The sequence below is a fragment of the Odocoileus virginianus genome, chromosome 20 (genome assembly GCF_023699985.2).
Source record: "Odocoileus virginianus isolate 20LAN1187 ecotype Illinois chromosome 20, Ovbor_1.2, whole genome shotgun sequence".
Lineage (NCBI taxonomy): Eukaryota > Metazoa > Chordata > Mammalia > Artiodactyla > Cervidae > Odocoileus > Odocoileus virginianus.
In genome coordinates this window covers 16320695-16333504 of record NC_069693.1, presented here as the reverse complement: position 1 = coordinate 16333504, position 12810 = coordinate 16320695, and the positions used below count along the sequence as shown (strand labels likewise).

Genomic DNA, 12810 nt, shown 5'->3' with positions numbered 1-12810 from the left:
CGCTTCCTGACTACCAATCGAAGTTGGGGACCTAAGTTATAGTAAGCAGTAACAGCATAGATCACAAGTCCCTTGAAAGTCTATGATCCAACAGGTTAGGTTAGTACTTCTAATTCCAAGGAGTTATGAAATGGTCAAAGAGACCGAAAAGTTTGACCAAGAAAGGAGAGTTCAGTCCACATGCTTTGCCCATTTCTGGTCGATCCCTAAAGGGGACATTGGGTGCCTCTTGGCACTGGCAGGTCGGTATAAATCCCAGACAGGTTCTGCCATAAGCCGTATGAGGTCGCTGTGGAACCGCAGAGCAGGGCTCCTCACTTTCTTTGCATAGGGTGTGTCATTCATTCACACAAGCACACCGCAGAGTTAGGAAAGTACAGCAGAAAACGTGTTTGCTAGGAGAACAAAGAACTAGAGCTCCAAGCATCCTTACCTTGTCCTGAAGAATTCCGGATGAGCCCCCAAGATGAAAGGTTGTTGCTGAACCACGAAAAGACCGGGATTCTTGGCCTCCAGAGGAGAATAATTCAATCTGGGGCCAGAGACGAGGCTTGATCGCTCAGAGCTTTTGTGTAATAAAGTTTTATTAAAGTATAAAGCAGATAAAGCTTCTGACATAGGCATCAGAAGGAGACAGAAAGGGTACCCCCTTGCTAGTGTTAGCCATGGAGTTATATACTCTCTAATTACTTATTACAGTGAATCAAAAGAATGTCTGGAGGTTGTAAAGACCTCACTAGACCTACTCCCATAATTTATACCTTAAGATAACAGGATTAGCCAGAAGGTTTTTTCTAGAGACTGTCCTAAAGCAGGATACATGATTGTTATATAATCCTAAGGAATGTAGAGGGACAAAAAAAATGTGTCCTTTTTTCCTCCTTGAGAATTCCAGACCCCTCTCTCCTTGGCGACTCCTGGACTTCTTATCAATCTGCCTAGGAATTGACTCTGTCACCTCCATACTGTTCTCCATAGTGGCTGTACCAATTTACATTCCCACCAACAATATAGGAGGGTTCGCTTTTCTCCACACCCTCTCCAGCATTTGTTGTTTGTGGATTTTTTGATGACAGCCATTCTGACCAGTGTGTTGTGATATCTCACTGTAGTTTCGCTTTGCATTTCTTCGATAACTAGTGATGTTGAACATCTTTTCAGGTGCCTATTGGCCATGTATATGTCCTCTTTGAAGAAATGTCTGTTCAAGTCTTCTGCCCATTTTTGGAGAAATGTACTCAGTTTTAGTATACTGTTTGATGAGTTTAGGAAATTTTTTACACTGATAAACACAAAAATCAAGATATTAAACATTTCCATTATTTTACCCATATAAATGGAATTATGCAAGGTAACTCTTTTGTACCTAATCATTTTGTTGAATTACATTGTGGGCAACAATAGTTCAGGTTTTTTGCCAAATAGTATTTCATCATATTGATATACCAAGGTTTGTTGGGACTTGCCAAGTGGCTCAGTGGATAAAGAACCTGCCTGCAATGCAGGAGATGCCAGAAATAATGGGTTTGATTCCTGGGTTGGGAAGATCCCCTGGAGGAGAGCACAGCAACCTACTCCAGTATTCTTGCCTGGAGAATCCCACGGAAAGAGGAGCCTGGTGGGCTATGGTCCATAGGTCACAAAGAGTCAGTTATGATTGAAGTGACTGAGCACAGCATGCAGCACAAGGTTTGTTAATCCATCTACATGTTGATATAAATTTGTTACTTTTCAGAATTATATTCTTAATTTTGTTATAATGGAAAACCACATTAAATCTATTTTTTTTTACTTTAAAAATTTTAATTGAAGGCTAATTACTTTACAATATTGTGGTGATTTTTGTCATACATTCACATGAATCAGCCTTGGGTGTACATGTGTTCCCCATCCTGATCCTCCCTCCCACCTCTCTCCCCATTCCATCCCTCAGGTTCATTCCAGTGCACCAGCCCTGAGCACTCTGCCTCATGCATCGAACGTGGACTGGCAGTCTCTTTCATATATGGTAATATGCATGTTTCAATGCTATTCTCTCAAATCATCCCACCCTCGCCTTCTCCCACAGAGTCCAACAGTCTGTTTTTTACTTCTGTGTCTCTTTTGCTATCTCACATATAGGGTCATTGTTACCATCTTTCTAAATTCCATATATATGCATTAATTACTGTATTGGCATTTTTCTTTCGGACTTACTTCACTCTGTATAATAGGCTCCAGTTTCATCCACTTCATGAGAACTGATTCAAATGCATTCTTTTTAATGGCTGAGTAATATTCCATTGTGTATATGTACCACAACCTTCTTATCCATTCATCTGCTGATGGACATCTAGGTTGCTTCCATGTCCTAGCTATTGTCAACAGTGCTGCAATGAACATTGGGGTACATGTGTCTCTTTCAATTCTGGATTCTTTGGTGTGCATGCCCAACAGTAGGATTGCTGGGTCATATGGCAGTTCTATTTCCAGTTTTTCAAGGAATCTCCACACTGTTCTCCATAGTGACTGTACTAGTTTGCATTCCCACCAACAGTGTAAGAGGGTTCCTTTTTCTCGGCACCCTCCCCAGCATTTTATTGTTCATAGACAATAAATGATAGCATCTTGATAGCAGCCATTCTGAGGGGCCTGAGATGGTACCTAATTGTGGTTTTGGTTTGCATTTCTCTGATAATGAGTGGTGTTGAGCATTTTTTCATGTGTTTGTTAGCCATGTGTATGTCTTCTTTGGAGAAATGTCTGTTTAGTTCTTTGGCCCATTTTTTGATTGGGTCGCTTAGTTTTCTGGAAATGAGCTTCAGGAGTTGCTTGTGTATTTTTGAGATTCATTTTTTGTCAGTTGCTTTGTTTGCTATTATTTTCTCCCATTCTGAAGGCTGTCTTTTCACCTTGCTTATAATTTCTTCCCTGGTGGCTCAGAGGTTAAAGCATCTGCCCGCAATGCGGGAGACCTGGGTTTGATCCCTGGATCAGGAAGATCTCCTGGAGAAGGAAATGGCAACCCACTCCAGTATTCTTGCCTGGAGAACCCCATGGATGTAGGAGCCTGGTGGGCTACAGTCCATGGGGTTGCAAAGAGTCAGACACAACTGAGTGACTTCACTTTATTTCTATAGTTTCTTCCATTGTGCAAAAGGTTTTAAGTTTAATTAGGTCCCATTTGTTTATTTTTGCTTTTATTTCCATTACTCTGGGAGGTGGGTCATAGAGAATCCTTCTATGATTTATGTCAGAGTGTTTTGCCTATGTTCTCCTCTAGGAGTTTTGTAGTTTCTGGCCTTACATTTAGATCTTTAATCGATTTTGAGTTTATTTTTGTGTATGGTGTTAGAAAGTGTTCTAGTTTCGTTCTTTTACAAGTGGTTGACCAGTTTTCCCAGCACCACTTGTTAAAGAGATTGTCTTTGCTCCATTGTATATTCTTGCCTCCTTTGTCTAAGATAAGATGCCCATAGGTGCATGGATTTGTCTCTGGGCTATTTTGTTCCATTGATCTATGTTTCTGTCTTTGTGCCAGTACCATACTGTCTTGATGACTTTTGCTTCATAGTAGAGCCTGAAGTCAGGCAGGTTGATTCCTCCATTTCCATTCTTTCTCAAGATTGCTTTGGCTATCAGAGGGTTTTTGTAATTCCATACAAATTGTGAAATTATTTGTTCTAATTCTCTGAAAAGTAACGTTGGTAGCTTAATAGGGAGTGCATTGAATCTATAGATTGCTTTGGGTAATATAGTCATTTTCACTATATTGATTCTTCTGATCCGTGAACATGGTATATTTCTCCATATATTTGTGTCATCTCTGATTTCTTTCATCAGTGCTTTATAGTTTTCTGTATATAGGTCTTTTGTTTCTTTACATAGATTTATTCCTAAGTATTTTATTCTTTTCGTTGCAAAGGTGAATGGAATTGTTTCCTTAATTGCTCTTTCTGTTTTCTTAGTGTATAGGAATGCAAGGGATTTCTCTGTGTTAATTTTATATCCTGTAATTTTACTGTATTCATTGATTAGCTGTAATAATTTTCTGGTGGAGTCTTTAGGTTTTCTATGTAGAGGATCATGTCATCTGCACACAGTGAGAGTTTTACTTCTTCTTTTCCAGTCTAGATTCCTTTTATTTCTTTTTCTGCTCTGATTGCTGTGGTCAAACTTCCAAAACTATCTTGAATAGTAGTGGTGAGAGTGGGCATTCTTCTCTTGTTCCTGACTTTAGGGGAAATGCTTTCAATTTTTCACCATTGAAGATAATGTTTCCTGTGGGTTTATCATATATGGCTTTTATTATGTTGAGGTATTTTCCTTCTATTCTTGCTTTCTGGAGAGTTTTGATCATAAATGGATGTTGAATTTTGTCAAAGGCTTTTTCTGCATCTATTGAAATAATCATGTAGTTTTTATCTTTTAATTTGTTAATGTGGTGTATCACATTGATTGCAAATATTGAAGAATCTTTGCATCCCTGGGATAAAGCCCACTTGGTCATGATGTATGATCTTTTTAATATGTTGTTGGATCCTGTTTGCTAGAATTTTGTTAAGGAGTTTTGCATCTATATTCATCAGTGATATAGGCTTGTAGTTTTCTTTTTTTGTGGCATCTTTGTCTGGTTTCGGTATTTGGTATTTGGTATTAGGTGGCCTCATAGAATGAGTTTGAAAGTTTACCTTCCTCTGCAATTTTCTGGAAGAGTTTGAGTAGGATAGGTGTTAGCTCTTCTCTAAATTTTTGGTAGAATTCAGCTGTGAAGCCATCTGGTCCTGGGCTTTTGTTTGTTGGAAGATTTCACATGATGGTTTCGATTTCTGTGCTTGTGATGGGTCTGTTCAGATTTTCTATTTCTTCCTGGTTCAGTTTTGGAAAGTTATACTTTTCTAAGAATTTGTCCATTTTTTCCAAGTTGTCCATTTTATTCACATATAGTTGCTGATAATAGGCTCTTATGATTCTTTGTATTTCTGTGTTTTCTGTTGTGATTTCTCCAGTTTCATTTCTAATTTTGTTCATTTGATTCTTCTCCCTTTGCTTCTTGATGAGTCTGGCTAATGGTTTGTCTATTTTATTTATCTTCTCAAAGAACCAGCTTTTAGCTTTGTTGATTTTTGCTATGGTCTCTTTTTGTTTCTTTTGCATTTATTTCTGCCCTAACTTTTGTGACTTCTTTCCTTCTAATAACCATGGGGTTTTTAATTTCTTTCTTTTCTAGTTGCTTTAGGTGTAGAGTTGGGTTATTTGTTTGATTTCTCTCCTGTTTCTTGAGGTAAGCTTGTATTGCTATGAACCTTCCCCTTAGCACTGCTTTTACTGAATTCCATAGGTTTTTGGTTGTTGTGTTTTCATTTTCATTTGTTTCTATGAATATTTTGATTTCTTTCTTGATTTCTTCTGTGATTTGTTGGTCGTTCAGAAGTGTGTTGTTTAGCCTGCATATGTTTGTATTTTTAATAGTTTCCCCCCCTGCACTTGATATTTAATCTTACTGCATGTGATTAGAAAAGATGCTTGATGTCATTTCAATTTTTTTGAATTTAGCAAGGCTAAATTTATGGCCCATGATGTGATCTATCCTGGAGAAGGTTCCATGTACACTTGAGAAAAAGGTGAAATTCATTGTTTTAGAGTAAAATCTCCTATAGATATCAATTAGGTATAACTGGGTCTATTGTATCATTTAAAGTTTGTGTTTCCTTGTTAATTTTCTGTTTAGTTGATCTATTCATAGGTGTGAGTGGGGTATTAAAGTCTCCCACTATTATTGTGTTACTGTTAATTTCCCCTTTTATATTTGTTAGCATTTGCCTTACATATTGCGGTGCTCCTATGTCGGGTGCATATATATCTATAATTGTTACATCTTCTTCTTGGATTGATCCATTGATCATTATGTGGAGTTCTTCTTTGTCTCTTTTCACAGCTTTTATTTCAAAGTCTTTTATATCTGATATGAGTATTGCTACTCCTACTTTCTTTTGGTCTCCATTTGCTTGAAATATCTTTTTCTAGTCCTTCACTTTTAATCTGTATGTTTCTCTACGTTTGAGGTGGGTCTCTTGTAGACAGCATATATAGGGGTATTGTTTTTGTATCCATTCAGCCAGTCTTTGTCTTTTGGTTGGGGTCAACCCATTTACATTTAAGGTAATTATTGATAAGTATTATCCCATTCCCATTTACTTTGTTGTTTTGGGTTCGCGTTTATACACCTTTTCTGTGTTTCCTGTCTAGAGAAGATCCTTTAGCATTTGTTGAAGAGCTGGTTTGGTCGTGCTGAATTCCGTGAGCTTTTGCTTGTCTATAAAGCTTTTAATTTCTCTGTCATATTTGAATGAGAGCCTTGCTGGGTATAGTAATCTGGGTTGTAGGCTTTTCTCTTTCATCACTTTAAGTATGTCCTGCCATTCCCTTCTGTCTTGAAGAATTTCTATTGGTAGATCAGCTGTTATCCTTATGGGGATCCCCTTGTGGGTTATTTGTTATGTTTCTCTTGCTGCTTTTAATATTTGTTGTTTGTGTTTGATCTTCATTAATTTGATTAATATGTGTCTTGGGGTGCTTTGCCTTGGGTTTATCCTGTTTGGGACTCTCTGGGTTTCTTGGACTTGGGTGGCTATTTCCTTTCCCATTTTAGGGAAGTTTTCAACTATTATCTCTTCAAGTATTTTCTCATGGCCTTTCTTTTTGTCTTTTTCTTCTGGGACTCCTATGATTCAAATGTTGGGGTGTTTCACATTGTCCCAAAGGTCTCTGAGGTTGTCCTCATTTCTTTTGATTATTTTTTCTTTTTTTCCTCTCTGCTTCATTTATTTCCACCATTGTATATTCCACCTCACTTATCCTATCTTCTGCATCAGTTATTCTACTGTTGGTTCCCTCCAGAGAGCTTTTGATCTCAATCATTGCATTATTCATTATGTATTGACTCTTTTTTATTTCTTCTAGGTCTTTGTTAAGCTTTTCTTGCATCTTCTCAATCCTTGTCTTCAGATTATTTATCTCTAACTCCATTTTGTTTTCAAAATTTTGGGTCATTTTTACTATCATAATTGTGAATTCTTTTTCAGTTAGACTCCCTATCTCCTCCTCTTTTGTTTGGTTTGGTGGGCTTTTATAATGTTCCTTTACCTGCTGAATATTTCTCTGCCTTTTCATCTTGTTTAGGTTGCTGTGTTTGGGGCTGATTTTCTGTATGCTGGAAGTTTGTGGTTCCTCTTTATTGTGGAGGTTCCTTCGTGTGGGTGGGCTTGAATGAGTGGCTTATCAAGGTTTCCTGGTTAGGGAAGCTTGCGTCAGTGTTCTGGTGGGTGGAGCTGGATCTCTTCTCTCTGGAGTGCAATGAAGTGTCCAGTAGTGAGTTTTGAGGTGTCTGTGGGTTTGGTGTGACTTTTGGCCGCCTGTATTTTTGTGTTCAGGGTTATGTTCCTGCTTTGTTGGAGAATTAGCTTGGTATGTCTTGCTCTGGAATTTGTTGGCTCTTGGGTGGAGCTTGGTTTCAGTGTAGGTATGGAGGCTTTTGGATGAACTTTTGTAGATTAATGGTCCTTGGAGTCAGGAGTTTTCTGGTGTTCTCAAGTTTTGGGTTTAGGCCTCCTGCCTCTGGCTTTATCTTATTCCTATAATAGCCTCAAGACTTCTCCATCCATACCGCACCGATGATAAAACATCTTGGTTAATGATGAAAAGATTCTCCACAGTGAGAGACACCCAGAGAGGTTGACAGAGTTACATGAAGAAGAGAAGAGGGAGGAGGGAGATAGAGGTGACCAGGAAGAGAAGAGGAGGAATCAAAAGGTAGAGAGTAGTCTAGCCAGTAATCATTTTCCTATTTGCTCTCCACAGTCTGAAACACTCAGAGAGGTTCACGGAGTTCCATAGAGAAGAGAAGAGGAAGGAAGGAGATAGAGGTGACCAGGAGGAGAAGAGGGGGAGTCAAAAGGAGAGAGATCAATCTAGCCTGTGATCAATTCCCTAAGTTTTCTCCATGGCCCGGAACACCCAAAGAGATTTACAGCAATAAGTAGAGAAGAGAGGGGGAGGGAGGAGATACAGTTGATCTGGAGGAGAAAAAAGAGAGTCAAAGGTGAGAGGGCAGTCAAGCCAGTAATCACACTCCTAAGTAAAAGTGGGTACTAAAGATTGGATTCTTAAAGGTACAGAATTGATAACAAATACCAAAAAGCAAAGATTAAAAATCTAGAGTAGTGGTTAGACTCTTGAAAACACAATGTTTAAAAAAATTGCAAAACTTATATAAAAAATACAAAATTTGCTTTAAAATAGTGTATTTTTTTCAAGGTAATAGTAGGTTTTAAAAATGAAAATTAAAGAAGTAATAAAGAACTTAAAAATAATTTTTTTTAAATTAAAAAATGATAATAGTAAAATATATCTAGGAATTTCTCTGGAGCTGTTGAGGGCAGTGTGTTGTCAGTTCAGTTTCAGATAGTTCCTTGTTCCACCTTATACTTCTTCTCAAGGTCTATAGGTCCCTTCCAATGTAGCCAGTGCTAACTACATGTTGTTTTTTTGTTTTTTTTTTTACATTTTTAATTTTTTTCCACTTATTTTTATTAGTTGGAGGCTAGTTACTTTACAATATTGTAGTGGTTTTTGTCATACATTGACATGAATCAGCCATGGATTTACATGATGAATCAGTTCTAATGAGATGGATGAAACTGGAGCCCATTATACTACAGGGTTTTAATCTGTTGCACCTGTCAGTTCCAAAGCTGTTCCCTTTTCTTTGTTAATTTTGGCTTCCTCTTCTTGCAAGTCTCTTCAGTATCTAACCTTTGCCCTGACACAAGGGGGCGTAGGTGGTCATTCATTTCAGCTCACTTGTTCAACTGTGCTGCGGGGAGGGAGGAACACTGCAAACAAATATCACTGGCGTGTGTGGGGAGCGCTCGTGGGGTTTGCCCCCACTCACGGTATGTGTGCTTTCTTGGCCTACACTGCTCAGGCTCCAGGTTGCTCTGCTGGGAACCTGTGTAAAGCGGTTCCTGGGTTGCGTGCACTTCCCAGATCTACACTGTTCAGGTTCCTGGGTAATCCACAAAGGCAGACTCGATTGGGCCCGTGTTTTGTGCCCTTCCCAGTTCTGAGCTGCTCAGGGGACCAGGAATTTGACAAGTGCACTCTCCCCAGGTACAGTGCATCTTATCACCTTCCTGATCCCAGCCGCTTGGTTTCCTGGGTGCACAATGGGTTTGCCGTGTGTCTCCTCTGGAGAGCTGATTTCTGGATATGGCCCTCCCGGTGGATGTTGACCGTCCAGGACCCGGGAAGACTTGGTTAGCAACTGGAAGCCTGATCGCAGTTTGGTAGGGGATGCTGTCTCTGGGGCCGAGTTTGCCCCTTTTCAGCCCTGGCTGCCGCCCACCTGCCTCCCTGCCTTTGGCGGGAGATGGACTGATCCATAGCCGGCTAACTCTCCTCTGGTATTTTCTCAGTCCTTTGTTCTGTGAGTGGGCTGGCAGTGCCTTAGGTTAGCGCCTTTCGGGGGAAAGTTCTCTCTCTCTCTCTTCTCTCTCTCTCTCTCTCTTTCTTTTTTCCTTTCTGGCTACCCCACAATTTGGGTTGCTATCTCACGTTAGCTCCCTCAGATTGCCCTCAGGGCATTCAGGCCCAGTCCTTACCCTAAGTAACGCTGCCCATGCCTCCCTGTTCAACCCCCACCTTGCTGGTGGTGGACGTGAGCATCTGGGTTACTTCTCCGCTGGGAGTTGCCATTAGATGTGTAATCTGTGGGTTTTATTTACTTTTTCCTCCCAGTTATGTTGCCCTCTGAGATTCCAAAACTCCCCACAGACCCACCGGTGAGAGGGTTTCCTGGTGTTTGTAAACTTCTCCTCTTTTAAGACTCCCTCCTCAGGATGGGTATCCACCCCTAACTCTTTTGTCTCTCTTTTTATCTTTTATATTTTGTCCTACCTCCTTTCCACAATGGTGGGCTGCCTTTCTGGGTGCCTGGTGTCCTGCTGTCCTCTGCCAGCATTCACAAGTTGTTTTGTGGTATTTGCTCAGTTCAAATAATCTTTCGATGAATTTGTGGGGGAGAAAGTGGTCTCCCCGTCCTATTCCTCTGCCATCTTAGGACTGCACCCTACTTTTTGGTTCTTTATTTAGATTTTTATTGAATATATATATGCTTATATGAATCATAAACACACAGTCATAAAAGTGCCTCTGAGGTTACTGCTGTTACAAGGAAAATAGATTGGAGTTGGTGGCTTTCAAGAACACCTCCAACAATGGCTCCTTTATTAAAATGTCTATTGACCACATAGTATGTGCTTAGTTTGTTTTCCTCTGACTTGCTCAGCTCTATGCTTATAACTAAACAACCAAGACAGCCTAGTCAATCAGGCAGATTAAATTTCTTTCAATGGCAAAAGAAATGGACCAACGGGAGACACAGCTGCAGGCATCATGCTGGCATCCTGGGCTCATGTATTGTCATTAGCTAAGTGAACTCTCACCTAGGAAACCACACCTTAGAAAACACAGACACAGTAATATGCCAGGTAGCAAAATTACAAGCAGTACCCCAAAGGGGCAAAGAAAAATGAAGCTCCTTTATTTTCCTCTGAGTGGGACAATCACAATTTATACCTGTTGTGTCAGTGTCCCAGTTGTCCTAACATTTCCCCCAGGAAATCTACATTTCTAATGACTTTAAGTATTGTCAACTAGAAGCACACTATTGTACAGTAGTTCTCTAGCAGTTTTGCATAGAAATTTCCATTTTCCAACTACTTTCAGCCCTAGGTAACTGCCATTCTGCTTTCTATTTCTGTGGGTTTAAATAGTTAAATTATTTTTAGTAAAAAATGCTTTTTTAATACTTGCCCATACCATGCAGCTTGTGAGATCTTAGTTCCCCAACAGGTAACTAAGGCATTAGTTAGGAATTGAATGTGGGCCCTTGGAAAGGAGAGATGGAGTCCTAACCATCCCTTGATGAAGGACCGCCAGGGAATTCCTGGGTTTAACTACTTTAGATACCATCTCATGTAAGTGGGATTATGCAGTTTTTGTCTTTCTGTGACTGGCTTATTTTAGTAGCAAAAATGTCCATTAGGTTCATCCATGTTGTTGTATATAGTAAATTTCCTTCTTTTAAAAGACTGAATAATATTCTACTGTGTATATATGTGTATTTATCACATTTTCTTAACCTACATATCTGTTGATGGACATTTGGCTTATTTCCATGTCTTGGCCTTTGTGAATAATGCTACAATAAACCTGGGAATGCAATATTTATTTGAGATCCTGAGTTTACTTCTTTTAGATAAACACCCAGAGGTGGAGCACTGGATCATATGGCAATTGTTTTCAATTTTAGGGTACCCTCCATGCTTTTTATCCATAATGGCCGTGCCAGCATATGTTCTCAATTTCTCAACATTCGTGCCAGTACATGTCTTTTTTAAAAAAATGGCCTTCATAATAGGTATGAGGTGATATCTCAGTGTGGTTTTGCTTTGTATTTACCTGATAATTATTGACATTGAGCACATTTTACATACCTGTTTGCCATTTTTATATCTTCTTTGGAGAATTGTCTGTTCAGGTCCAATGCTTATTTTTAATTGTGGTACTTGTTTGTTTTTTTTTTTCTTTTTGTATGGAGGCATAGGAATTCCTTTTGTATTTTGTATATTTCTTATCAGATATGTGATTTGAAGATATTTTCCCATTTTATATGTGACACTTTCACTCTATTTATGGTTTCCTTTGCTATACAGAAGCTTTTTGTTTTATGTTGTCCCTCTTGTCTACTTTTGCTTTTGTTGCCTATGCATTAGGTGTAATATCCAAGAAATCATTGCCAAAACCCATGTCATACAGTTTTCCTCCTATGTTTCCTTCTAATAATTTTACAGTTTCAGGCATTGTGTTTCAATCTTTAATCTATTTTGGATTGTTCTGTGTGTGTGATTTAAGATAAATATCAAATTTCATTGTTTTTCATCTATATATGCAGTGGTTCACAACACCATTTATGGAAGAGATCATTTATCCCCATTGTGCATTCCTGGCACCCTTGTTCAAGATCAGTTGACTCTGTGTATGCATGTGCAGGTGTGCGTGTTTTCTGGGCTCTATTCTTTGCCACTGGTTTATATGTCTGCCTGTCAATATCATAATGTTTTAATTACTGCAGCTTTGTAATATGTTTTGAAACGAGGAGATGTGGTGCCTCCAGCTTTGTTTTTATTTTCTCAAGCTTGTTTTGGCTGTTCAGAGTCCTTTGTGGTTGCATATGATTTTTAGGATCATTTTTCTAGTTCTGTAAAAAAATGTACCTAGATCCTAGTAGGATTTAGATAGGAACTGCACTGACTGTTTATATCATTTTCTGTGGCATGAATATTTTAACAGTATTAGTCTTCCAATTCATGAAAGTGAGTTATAGTTCTCCTTATTTGTGTCTTTTTAAAGTTTTTAATCAATGTTTTGCAGTTTTTACTGTATAAGTCTTTCCCTTCTGTGATTCATTCTATTCCTGTATTTTATCTTTCCTTAATTTCCCTTTGGGGTTTTCACTGTTAGTGTATAGAAATATAATTATAATGGTTCTCAGCAGTGTCTCTGTCTTCAGCAATAGGAAAATAGGGAAGGTAGTGATGATTGCTAGTGCCAGGAGTGTACACAGGCTCAGCTGTGGGGCTGTAGGTGAATGCACAGGGCAGTGGTGTATGCATCATGGCAAGGGCAGGGCCTGTGTTGGGATCTGTGGATGATCGCAGGCACAAGTTCAGTTCCTGAGTCAGAGCTGGTGGCATGTGCATGCCTGGC

At 39.1% G+C, this 12810-nt stretch overlaps 1 protein-coding gene and 1 long non-coding RNA gene across 7 annotated transcripts in view; one reads left to right on the top strand and one right to left on the bottom strand.

The window, feature by feature from the left end:
* The window catches only part of LOC110122373 (major allergen I polypeptide chain 2-like), a 62408-nt gene that overhangs the window by 33858 nt on the left and 15740 nt on the right, over window positions 1–12810 (top strand). For 5 of the 6 annotated variants that reach the window (XR_011482139.1, XR_011482138.1, XR_011482140.1 and 2 more), the window contains one exon: window positions 1934–2008. The exons of the other annotated variant lie outside the window; for it this stretch is intronic. The gene's annotated coding sequence lies outside the window, so the exon portion shown is untranslated. The remainder of the gene's footprint in view (window positions 1–1933; window positions 2009–12810) is intronic. 6 annotated transcript variants of the gene reach the window in all.
* The window catches only part of LOC139029875 (uncharacterized), a 123148-nt gene that overhangs the window by 101506 nt on the left and 8832 nt on the right, over window positions 1–12810 (bottom strand). The gene's annotated exons all lie outside the window — the stretch shown is intronic.